The sequence below is a fragment of the Cyanistes caeruleus genome, chromosome 15 (assembly GCF_971803275.1).
Source record: "Cyanistes caeruleus chromosome 15, bCyaCae1.hap1.1, whole genome shotgun sequence".
Lineage (NCBI taxonomy): Eukaryota > Metazoa > Chordata > Aves > Passeriformes > Paridae > Cyanistes > Cyanistes caeruleus.
In genome coordinates, this window is record NC_141715.1 from 12,008,350 (window position 1) to 12,018,321 (window position 9,972).

Consider the following 9,972-nt stretch of genomic DNA (forward strand, 5'->3'; position numbering starts at 1 on the left):
TTACATTGGCATTTTCTATCATGATTCATGGCACAAGGAAAGATGTGTCTTTCACTCTTGTTTTCCTTGCCTTCTGAAAGCAGAATTTACCTCCATTTAATAATGTTTGAAAATTATTTTCTTCATAATTCATTTAATTTTTTACCTTTTTACTAGATCCTCTTCTGGTAAGAAAAGGAAAGCTGCTTTCAGCAACACTCAATCAAAGAGCAGCTAAATTGTAAATGTTATTTCCATGTTGTCAAAATTAACATGTTTCAAAATATAAACCACCAGCTAATCTAAAATAATTTAGTACAGGAGGGTAAAAAAGCAATGTTTTTTAATTGATTGCATCTTCAATTCTGGGTTTTTTTCCTCCCCAGTAGGGGAAGGGAAGGGAAGGGAAGGGAAGGGAAGGGAAGGGAAGGGAAGGGAAGGGAAGGGAAGGGAAGGGAAGGGAAGGGAAGGGAAGGGAAGGGAAGGGAAGGGAAGGGAAGGGAAGGGAAGGGAAGGGAAGGGAAGGGAAGGGAAGGGAAGGGAAGGGAAGGGAAGGGAAGGGAAGGGAAGGGAAGGGAAGATATATAATATATAACTCAATAAATCAAAGCTACAGTGCCATTAAGGAAGCTTTTAATCTCTCAGAAGGATAAAGGACTATTCTTGCTCCCTACATTTTAAAGAAAAATGTATTTATTTGCCCATGAACTGATCTATCAGCCTAAATCATTCCAATTATAGTTCACATTAGAGGAAATAAACATAACATCCAAAATTGGCTGTTCCACCCAGTTCTGCATCAGCTAAAAGACCTAAAGGGCACTTGGTCTTGAAGAAAATCCTGCCTTCATAAAATAGAAAAGTGAAACAAAAACATCAAACTGAATAATAATCTGAGTCAATCAGATGAGGCCTAAGAAACAACTTAGGTCAGAAAAACAAAACAAAACAAAAATAGCTGTAACATCTTTATTTGCTTTAACAGTCACAAGAAATAGAGTACAAAACAGTCAGGTTTTTCTTGCTGTAAACATGGAGGCCCTCATTCATCAAGATGTACCACTGTTCCCATGATGATCAAAGGCTTCTTTTCCCAGTTTAATTTGAGGGAAAAGGGAGAGAAATTACTTTCTTCCTGCAAATAACGTTTCATGAACTTTACCAAATCCCACATCTTTGATGCCTCCTAGAACTTTCAGCACCATTCATCACTTCAGTATAGCAAGATTTTCAAACAAAATCAGGTGTATCAGTAGGAAGCAAGAAGTTACACCTCGAAATTTCTACCTACTTTTAACTGAACTGGTTGTTGCATTTAATTTTAATGCAGGTCATTCAAATGACTAATTTAGAATTTAATCACAATACTATATGAGAGTTGCAATGTTTTCTCTTATCAGCTTTTTACAAATTCTCTATGTGTTAAAGAAATAATTCCCACATCACTTAAAATAACTCAGTTCAAGATGACAATAATTCTGCTAGACCATTACAAACCAGATGATTATGAACATACTTCTCCCTCTCTCCCCAGTCCCAAATACAACACACATAACTTGGGTTTTTTTTCTTTTAGAGCTGCTTCAAATATTCCAACTTTGAAAACATTTATGGGAATAAAATTCTGCAGCATGTCCCAAAGCTCCTCAGACAGCCTACATGGCTATGCACACACACAACAGAAGGTCATCACTTACATTTAAAAAAAAAAAAAAAAAAATGAAAATAGAAACTCCAATATATGCATCATAGCAATACAGATTATGAACCAGAATTTGCATAGCAAAGATTATTCCCCCTGTGCTGAGTTTGAACTTTATTTTAAATCAATATGTATGTGCCTCAATGTGTGAGGTGAAGGATTCCTGCCACCAAGAACAATGAACAAGCACAAGGTCAAGTATAAGCCATTTGTGAATATTATTCCCAGTTTTGAACCAAGCTAGTTAGGAGTTTTCTGGCAGAAAATTAGATGAATCTTAAATACCTTTTAACCTGGGGACTCCAACACCTTTATTTGGAGAAGGAAGAAAAAAAACCCCAGAGTCTTTTGCTCCTCATGTTTTCAATGAACTTCTTTTATTTGATACTCAGAGAATTGCAGGGAGAGGTTTTATCTTGAAAATATGGGACATCTATTTAAATTATGAAAGATAATAGAAAGAACAAATTCCCCAACTCAAAATCTTGCGGCTTCCAAATGATGAAACAAACCAAAAACTCACAGATTGAGATTTCTCAAAATGTTTTTAGTTTTTCCTCTAGTCTTAATCCCATTACTGCTTTTTATTTTCTTCAGAACTGGCTACCTCCTCTGTACCAGTTTCTACTCCCTGCTTTCCCCACCTACCTCTTGTTAGGGACAATTAAACAAAACTGCTTTCTGTGCTGTAATAATAATTTTTAAATCACAACAAAACCCTACTTGTATTTGTGTGGTGGAAAAGCGCTAATACTTGGAGTAGTACTTCTGAAAAAGACCATTATGGCACACTCAGGCAGTAAGAAGTGAAGTATCACCTTCCCCTTAGGTCAGTCTCAAAACAGATTTCACATACTCTAAACATCTGAATTATTCAGGGTTCATAATTAGCCTGATAGCTCTGAAACTGGTAATTTGATTTATCAATCGCTACAACATTCTTCCTACTAAGAGAATGAGGGGACACATGTTTTCAAATGTCCATCTTCCCTATTTATAGAGGGAATACAGTTCATCTTTGCAGGTTATCCTGGAATGCATCCAGAGGTCAGCTGTCAGAGGTATAAACTTCCTCAGAGTACCTAACTGACAACAAAAAACTGTTTACCAGTTTCTTACACAGATCATTTATAGTACAATTTGTCCCTGAAGCCTTATCAACAATGTTATTGGAGAGAAATTTTTAAAGAAATCTTTTAAATAATTTAAGCTCTTGCTTTGTCTGTCATCACATTCTAAGAATAGAGGAATTGGGAAAAGATGTTACTAAATATTGAAGACTGAGTGAAACATCAGTTAATACATTTGCTGTCTCTCCAGACTGCTAGTGATTGACCAGACTGATCCTATGCTGATCCAAGAGAAGAGTTGACACTCTTCCTCATTTATCCATAAGAAATTAATTACTGGAGCCTGAAATCACCATACTTAGCCTCTATTAATTTAGGTCAAAAATAAAACATTAACTTGGGCATGTCAAATTCCTTCAGTTATCTGTTTCTTTCTTCAGGGGAGAAAAAAAAAAGGTGTCCAACACTTTCAAGGTAAGAGTAACTTCACTCATCATTAGGGTTCAGTTTGCACAGTTAATCAGTGTTTTATCATCCAGTAACACCTTCCCCCTGGGAAGCAGCACATGCACCAGGTGTGTCCTGGTGTGGGACTGTGTTCATAAATAGCTTGAGCATCACAGACTGTGGTGTGAAGACAGAGGGATGGAATTAGAGATGGAGCATGAGAACATCGTGCTCCTGCAATTCCCCCTGTTCCCCCCTAACCTGGCAGAGCACTACCAGCTGCTGCATTTGGAAACCCACAAAGACCAAGTGCAACCACTAGAAGAAGTTCCCTGGGCACTGGCTGGGCATGGCAGACCCCTTGGATTTACCAACACAGACTAATTCTGTGTAGCTGGTGTTTTGACAATGTCTGCCAGTGTGAGCCTATTCCAGGGAGCTATTGTCAACACATGTGACACTTCTGCAGCAGTAGGAACAATATAGGATTATATATTGATCTGCAAATGTTGAAACACAAAAACATTTTTACCTTGCTCTTACTCTACCCCCATCACATTCCCCAAGATTTGGTAATAAAATCTAGATCATGTGCCATAGGTCTGTTACAGGAACAAACATTGGAATTAACATTAACACAAATTGGACTATTGGAAACCCTATTTTAGTTTCATGTGCCTCTTAATTTGAACTTTTATATAAAACAGTAGACTGAAAGGATGAAAAACTCATTAAATCTCAGTGATTGTTCCCCTACCACCTGCAAAATATAAACAGAAGTCACTTGTTGGCCTTCAATAACCTTCCCATCATCAACATAATCTCAAAGGCAATCATAAGGTACATTATAAGTCAATCATCCTTTCATTCTCTCTCCAGAGAGAATAGATCCTTGATCAAATACCTTTCAAAAGGTAAGACTGAATTCATAAAGCAGGCAAATTTAAAAAAACAAGGTTTTTAAAGACTCTGGGCACCAGCATAACTCCACTTAGTCACTCCACACACAACTTCCTCTCTGAGCTGCCACAGAAATTAGTACAATCCAACTCAAAGCTAATATTCTCTAAATTGCTGACTACTAACAAGCTTTTCCTTGCCTGCTCTTAGACAAATAAAAAATCACACATATTCAAGTCTTCTGTTACTCAGGCCTAACCCAGATGCTGCCCTAGTGATTTGAAATAGATTCTCTCTTCTGCAAGCACAGAAACAAGCATAGGTTTGGGATTGCTTTATAATAAATTCCCTGAGTTTCTGTGTCTGCACATGTGTGCCAAAACATGCAGCATCTCTGCTTTCTTCTACCAAGGACCCCTGGGGAATAGTCAAGCTATTCGCTCAGTCATGTCAAATCATTTTGACATTTATGGAGACCTGATATCTTTTAAAGAAACACTATTAAAGAAAACACCAAACAGTGTTTCCTAATCTTTATCAAGAGTCCTAATTAGGAAGGGGGAAAAAAACAACAAAAAAACAGAAGAAATTTCTTGTGATTTCATCAAACTTATTAGAAAATTAATAGACCTGAAGTTGAGTCTAATCATCTTCACCTACATTGTTTTGGACATGAAAAAGCTTTTGATAATTTTCAGCAGTTCACAATGCTTTTCACTCTCCACATCATCTTTTGCCAGCACTTCCCAAAAGGCACCAGAGTTCACATCTTATTTTCACTGAACCACTCCAGGTGAGATGTTTCATGACTTCTGTTTGTTGGTGTCTGCAGTTAAGACAAACCATGCCAGAGAGATAACCCTCCAGTCCTTTGCAGATAAGATATATGGTTTTTCTCTCACCTGACAAACAGCAACAAATTAAACCTTCTACCAGTCTGCTAATAAAGTTATTTTTGACAAATTCTAAACAAAAATAGGAATAACATTTAGTCTACATGGAGTCTGCACATCAGAGAATCATTAAAGGTTGAAAACACCTCCAAGATCAAGTTCAATCTTTGCCCAAAATGATGGAAAAGCATCAGCCTGCCTTCAGCACATCACAATAAACACAGACAGCTGACCAAAGGTGGGACTGTAACACCCCACAGCAGAGCACCAGAGGGAGGGCATTGCTAAGGTCAAGGAACTTCAGATGGCAAAAATTCTTTAAGCAAGTTCTCCGAATGGCCCCAATGGCCCAATCTCTAAATTCCAGAGAGAAACAAAAAAAAGCATCCACAATTACATAAAAATGAAAAAGAAATGCATTCTGTTACCCTCAGCATGTACTTCCAAGTGAACTTAGGACTTAAGCCCAGGAAGTTGCCCAGAGTCACACAGAACACATGAGGTAAAAGTTCTTTAAGTCCTAAAAAAAGCCTTGCTGCAAGCCTAACCTCATTTCCTTCAGCCTCCTTTTTTTTCCTTCCTTTAGTCACCGAGACATGTGCTGAACTTCAACTCAGAAATACTTAAGGCAAGACAACTATAGTGCTTGCAAGTTAAGGCTGCATTCAGATGCTTATACTTGACTTAAAGTCTTATTTGTCAAACTGGCCAAAACTTAGAGAGAGAAGAAGCAGAATAAGAAGGTGCAATCATTATATACAGTTTCCTAGAGCCATCTAAAAAAGAGGTGACGATAGAGGAGAAGCACAGAATGAAAAACATTGCAGTTTTCTTTGCTGTTTTTTCTGAGGTTTTCTTTGCTGTGCAAAATAAGAATTGACATCTGGAACAAAGACTCCCACAAAGTTTCTTAGCTGCTTTTAATGTGAACAGCTGTGCAACCTGAACCCACAGCAGCACAGGAGAACTGCAACAGGGTAACTTGATTTACAGAATTCTGCAGGAGCTGCTTGTAAAGACCAATACAGAATAATTTTTCATTGCAAAGGCAACTAATAAATGGGTATTAACTGCAAGAAATCAATCTGTAGTTTTACAGAAATGATAACACAATGAAGATAAACCAAGGGCTCACAAGACAAAACCAAGTAATCTCACAAGATGGTTATGTTAGCTAAGTTAAGTTGATCACTTAGTTAAGTTAATCACTTCCATCAAACAGACCAAGCCCAAGAGCAACCACACATCCCAGGAAATGAAGAATGCTAGAATTCAAGGAAAATAGAAGATACATCTTGACAGTTTGAGTAGGAATAGTTGAAGTATTTAGAAACTATCAAAAAAGCAAAGACAAATTCTTCCAAAAAGTTCAGCTGTAGGAATATCATCTGTATAGATAACTCATTAAGTAAATCACATTAGTAAATTGTTTATTTCCTACCAGCTGCTGTTAAAACAGTTTTCTACATCTAAGAACAATCTCTGAAGATGGAAATCAGAATAGGTCAAGGAAACTTAAATATATCTGCTTTAAAAGACCCATTACAAGTTCTTTTCTTTACAGCACCTCTGAAAAATCAGATGGAAGTTTTTAATAAAATCGCCATTTTCTCAATAATTATTAAAAAAAAACCACCCCGTACTCTCATTTTATATTTGTGACCTAAAGTGTCTAGACCCTTAGGAAGTATTTTATAAGCACTAATAGATTGCATAAATGAGCCATAGTGGTTCTCATTAACTGGTCATTACAGCCACATTCCATCACTTACCAGATTACATGGCTGGGTTTTTTCTCCCTATTAAAAGGCAGGTATACCATCCTGAAAACTGCCATGCTCAAGTGCTATCACAAAGAAACAGAAAACATTTTTTAAAACCTACACATCCATTTACAATGAAAACACTGACATATAATTGCATTAAGTTATGATTTAAGCACACAAATTTACCAAGTAGCATTAAGTGGGGAAAAAAAATAAAAAGAGATGCCTCCATCATATCTTTTCATAGCAAGTTAAGTTTTAAAGGTGCTTCAAACAGAAGCAAGGAGAGTTTTGGGTACAGCCTCTTCCAGTTAACCCAGTGAGCACACTGACCACCCCAACAGTTGCCCTCTTGATTTCTCACAGACCAGCCCAAAGCCCAGCTGCTCTTTCAATCCTGAGCCACTTCTGCAGCCACAGAAGGATTCATGTTTCCAATGGTGAGAGCAGTTAGAATCGACTCTCTACGAGAGGATGAGTAGAGCAGAAAGGGTATTGGCTTCTGTCACTCACAGCATTTCATTCACATTTAAAAGAAGGGCTAGTGCAGATCCTGGTCTCCCCAGGCCAGTAAGGTTTGCACTGTTTCTGTTTGGACCTTGACTCCCTCATTTCCTGCAGTGTTGGCAGTTTCATTTACAGGTGACTGGCAAGGAGCAAAAATCAAAGCCTGCATCTGAAAGCAGCAATCTGCATTACAGCAAAACCATGTCTGCCTTCAGCTGAGCAGTGTTCAGACACAGGAAACCACCCTTCAGTCCACAAACACAGAAACCTCCCTTTTGTCAGAAAAGAAGTGCTATAGCATCTCTCCAACAAGGCAAGCACTGTGAATTACAGAGGTTAATTGGCTTCATATATGTCTCAGACCTGAAATTTTCATTTCCAGTTCATGGACAGTTGCCTGAAATTTGCTTAGTTCATTGCCCTTCATTAGATCCAGACTATAATTTTCCTTTAGCTTGGATTTAGTGTTATCCTCTGCATGACTGTGGGAAAAGTATAAAATGCCATTTCAAAGCTGGGCATGGATGCACTCAGACTACAAACACAGAGGGACACTGTAGTTTCCCAGTCTAGAAGGTGTAACAGTATTTCCTTCTCAGAGATCTGTGTGAAGACATTTTTGTTTTGCAAGACATTCTAGCCTCAGAATGATAAAGGTTGTACTATAATACTAATCCACACACTAAAAATAGATATTTCTCCGTATTTATTCAGTAATAAGGCAGAGTTCTGTTTTCATCATTCAAAGATATGAACTGACAGAATCAAGTAAAGCCATCCATATGTTCTGGTGGAAGCATTCCTATAAGGGAGTATTTTTTTAAAAGAGACAGAAACATTTCATAAGAAAGAAAAAAAAATAAAAACTATTTTCTAAAGAACAGCTATGAAGAAGAATTCAGTTAAGAACTGTTTCAGCTTTAAGTTGCTCAGCATGGAACAAAGTGCCTGCTGTTGCACACAAAGTAAAGCCTGACCATTTCTCAATCATTTCTTTTGCTCATTTCCTATGAAGGGAAAACCAAATCCATACAGAGTGATTGAGAAGCCTTCTAGACAACAAGTTTCTTGAACAGGCTTATTTGGATTTGCCTGTTGAGCCCTCCTCTAGAACATATTTTATGCTAGAAGCAGATTTCTGTTGTGGAAGAAGAAGAACAAGATTAAGAATGTCAAGCTTCACTAACACTTTAATGAAATATTACCTACTCGGGCTTGTTAGATCTTTTTCCCTTCAATTGAGCTGTGCATTGGGATAATTCATTGCATTGCTTCCAAAAAAGCTTTTAGTCAGCAGCACTTCTGTCTGCCTTAGGGTAAGAAAAGCTTCCTGCCTCCATCTCCCATAGAGTTTTAAAAGCAGGTCTGATTTCTCTTCATGTGGAGAGCTGCCATTTAACTTTCACTAAAGGTCAGACTAGGGTTAGACCTGAATCTGTGGCTAGTCAAGAAAAAAAACAACAACACAGGAATGAATAATGTCAGCCTGAGGGAAATGCTAAACAGTAAAAATACTGCATCATGCATCTTGCTTTCCTTCTTCGCAGCCTCTCTGATTCAGTGTTCACTACACTGCAGATCTTTGTTACTGCATCACTTCTTTCCATACTCTCACTCGAGGGGTTATCTGTAGGTTTAGAAGGAAGTGACCACAGGTTATCACTTGTGTTGCTCTGATGAATGAGATAAAAGCCTAAGGTGTTTTGTCATAATAACCCATTCAACAAAACCATTCCACTCTCCCTTCTCAAGAGAGGTGACATTTGTGTGACTTGGAAACAAACAGCTCCAGCTAATCACTAGTGAGAAAAAGCAAAGCTGGCCTAGTCCAGTTAAGCCAGCTCACCTCAGGGCCAGATGCACAGCAGGGAATGTGAACCTGTAACTACACAAAATTACATCTGGCTTAAATCACTGCAGGTTCATACTGTCAGATTCCCTTTGCATACCTAGATCAACTATAGATTAAGGGTGCAAGCAGCCAGATGATTAGATGTTCATTTTATTCCAAAACTGCATCCCCATTTTATCTCAAAATTAACTCGAACCCATGCTTACACCCTTCAAGTTTTGAAGTTCTTTAAGTGATATACTGATATTAGAGCAAGGATGATTTTGCTGCATGATTTACATCCAGACAGGACTGCTATCCCTTATTGAGCTCTGAATTCACTCACTTTCCTGCAGCCACAGAATTGATTCTTTGTACTGAACTGAATAGTTACTGCTCTGCAGTTCCCAGTCCCAGGTTTTCTCTCCCAGATTTCCCAGGTGTATTGAGCGTTCTACTGAAATATGCAACATCAACTAAATATTTATTTTGCAGAGCTGTGTCTGAGATTTTGGGGGTCTGTCCAGCCTCCTTATCCCCCAAAAGAGATTGAGAAAAAAAAGACTGTCCATGGATATGAAGTTTTCAAGTCAGGGAAGTATTAGATCCAGTCATAGCTGCTAAGATTTTCATCCTAGTGTAACCCTGAGATATATATATATATATGTATGTATATATATGTCTATGTATATATAGAGAGAGAGAGAGATACAAAGAATCACTTACATAATTTCAGTAGTACATAAACCCCAGCAAAGACTTTTTTATTGTAAAAGAACATAGGCAGGAAACTAATGGTAAATACAGCGTTAAAATATCAGGTTAGTCCTGCTTCTCTTAAAACTGGCCACTCAAAGTTTTCTCCTTTTCTCATCTT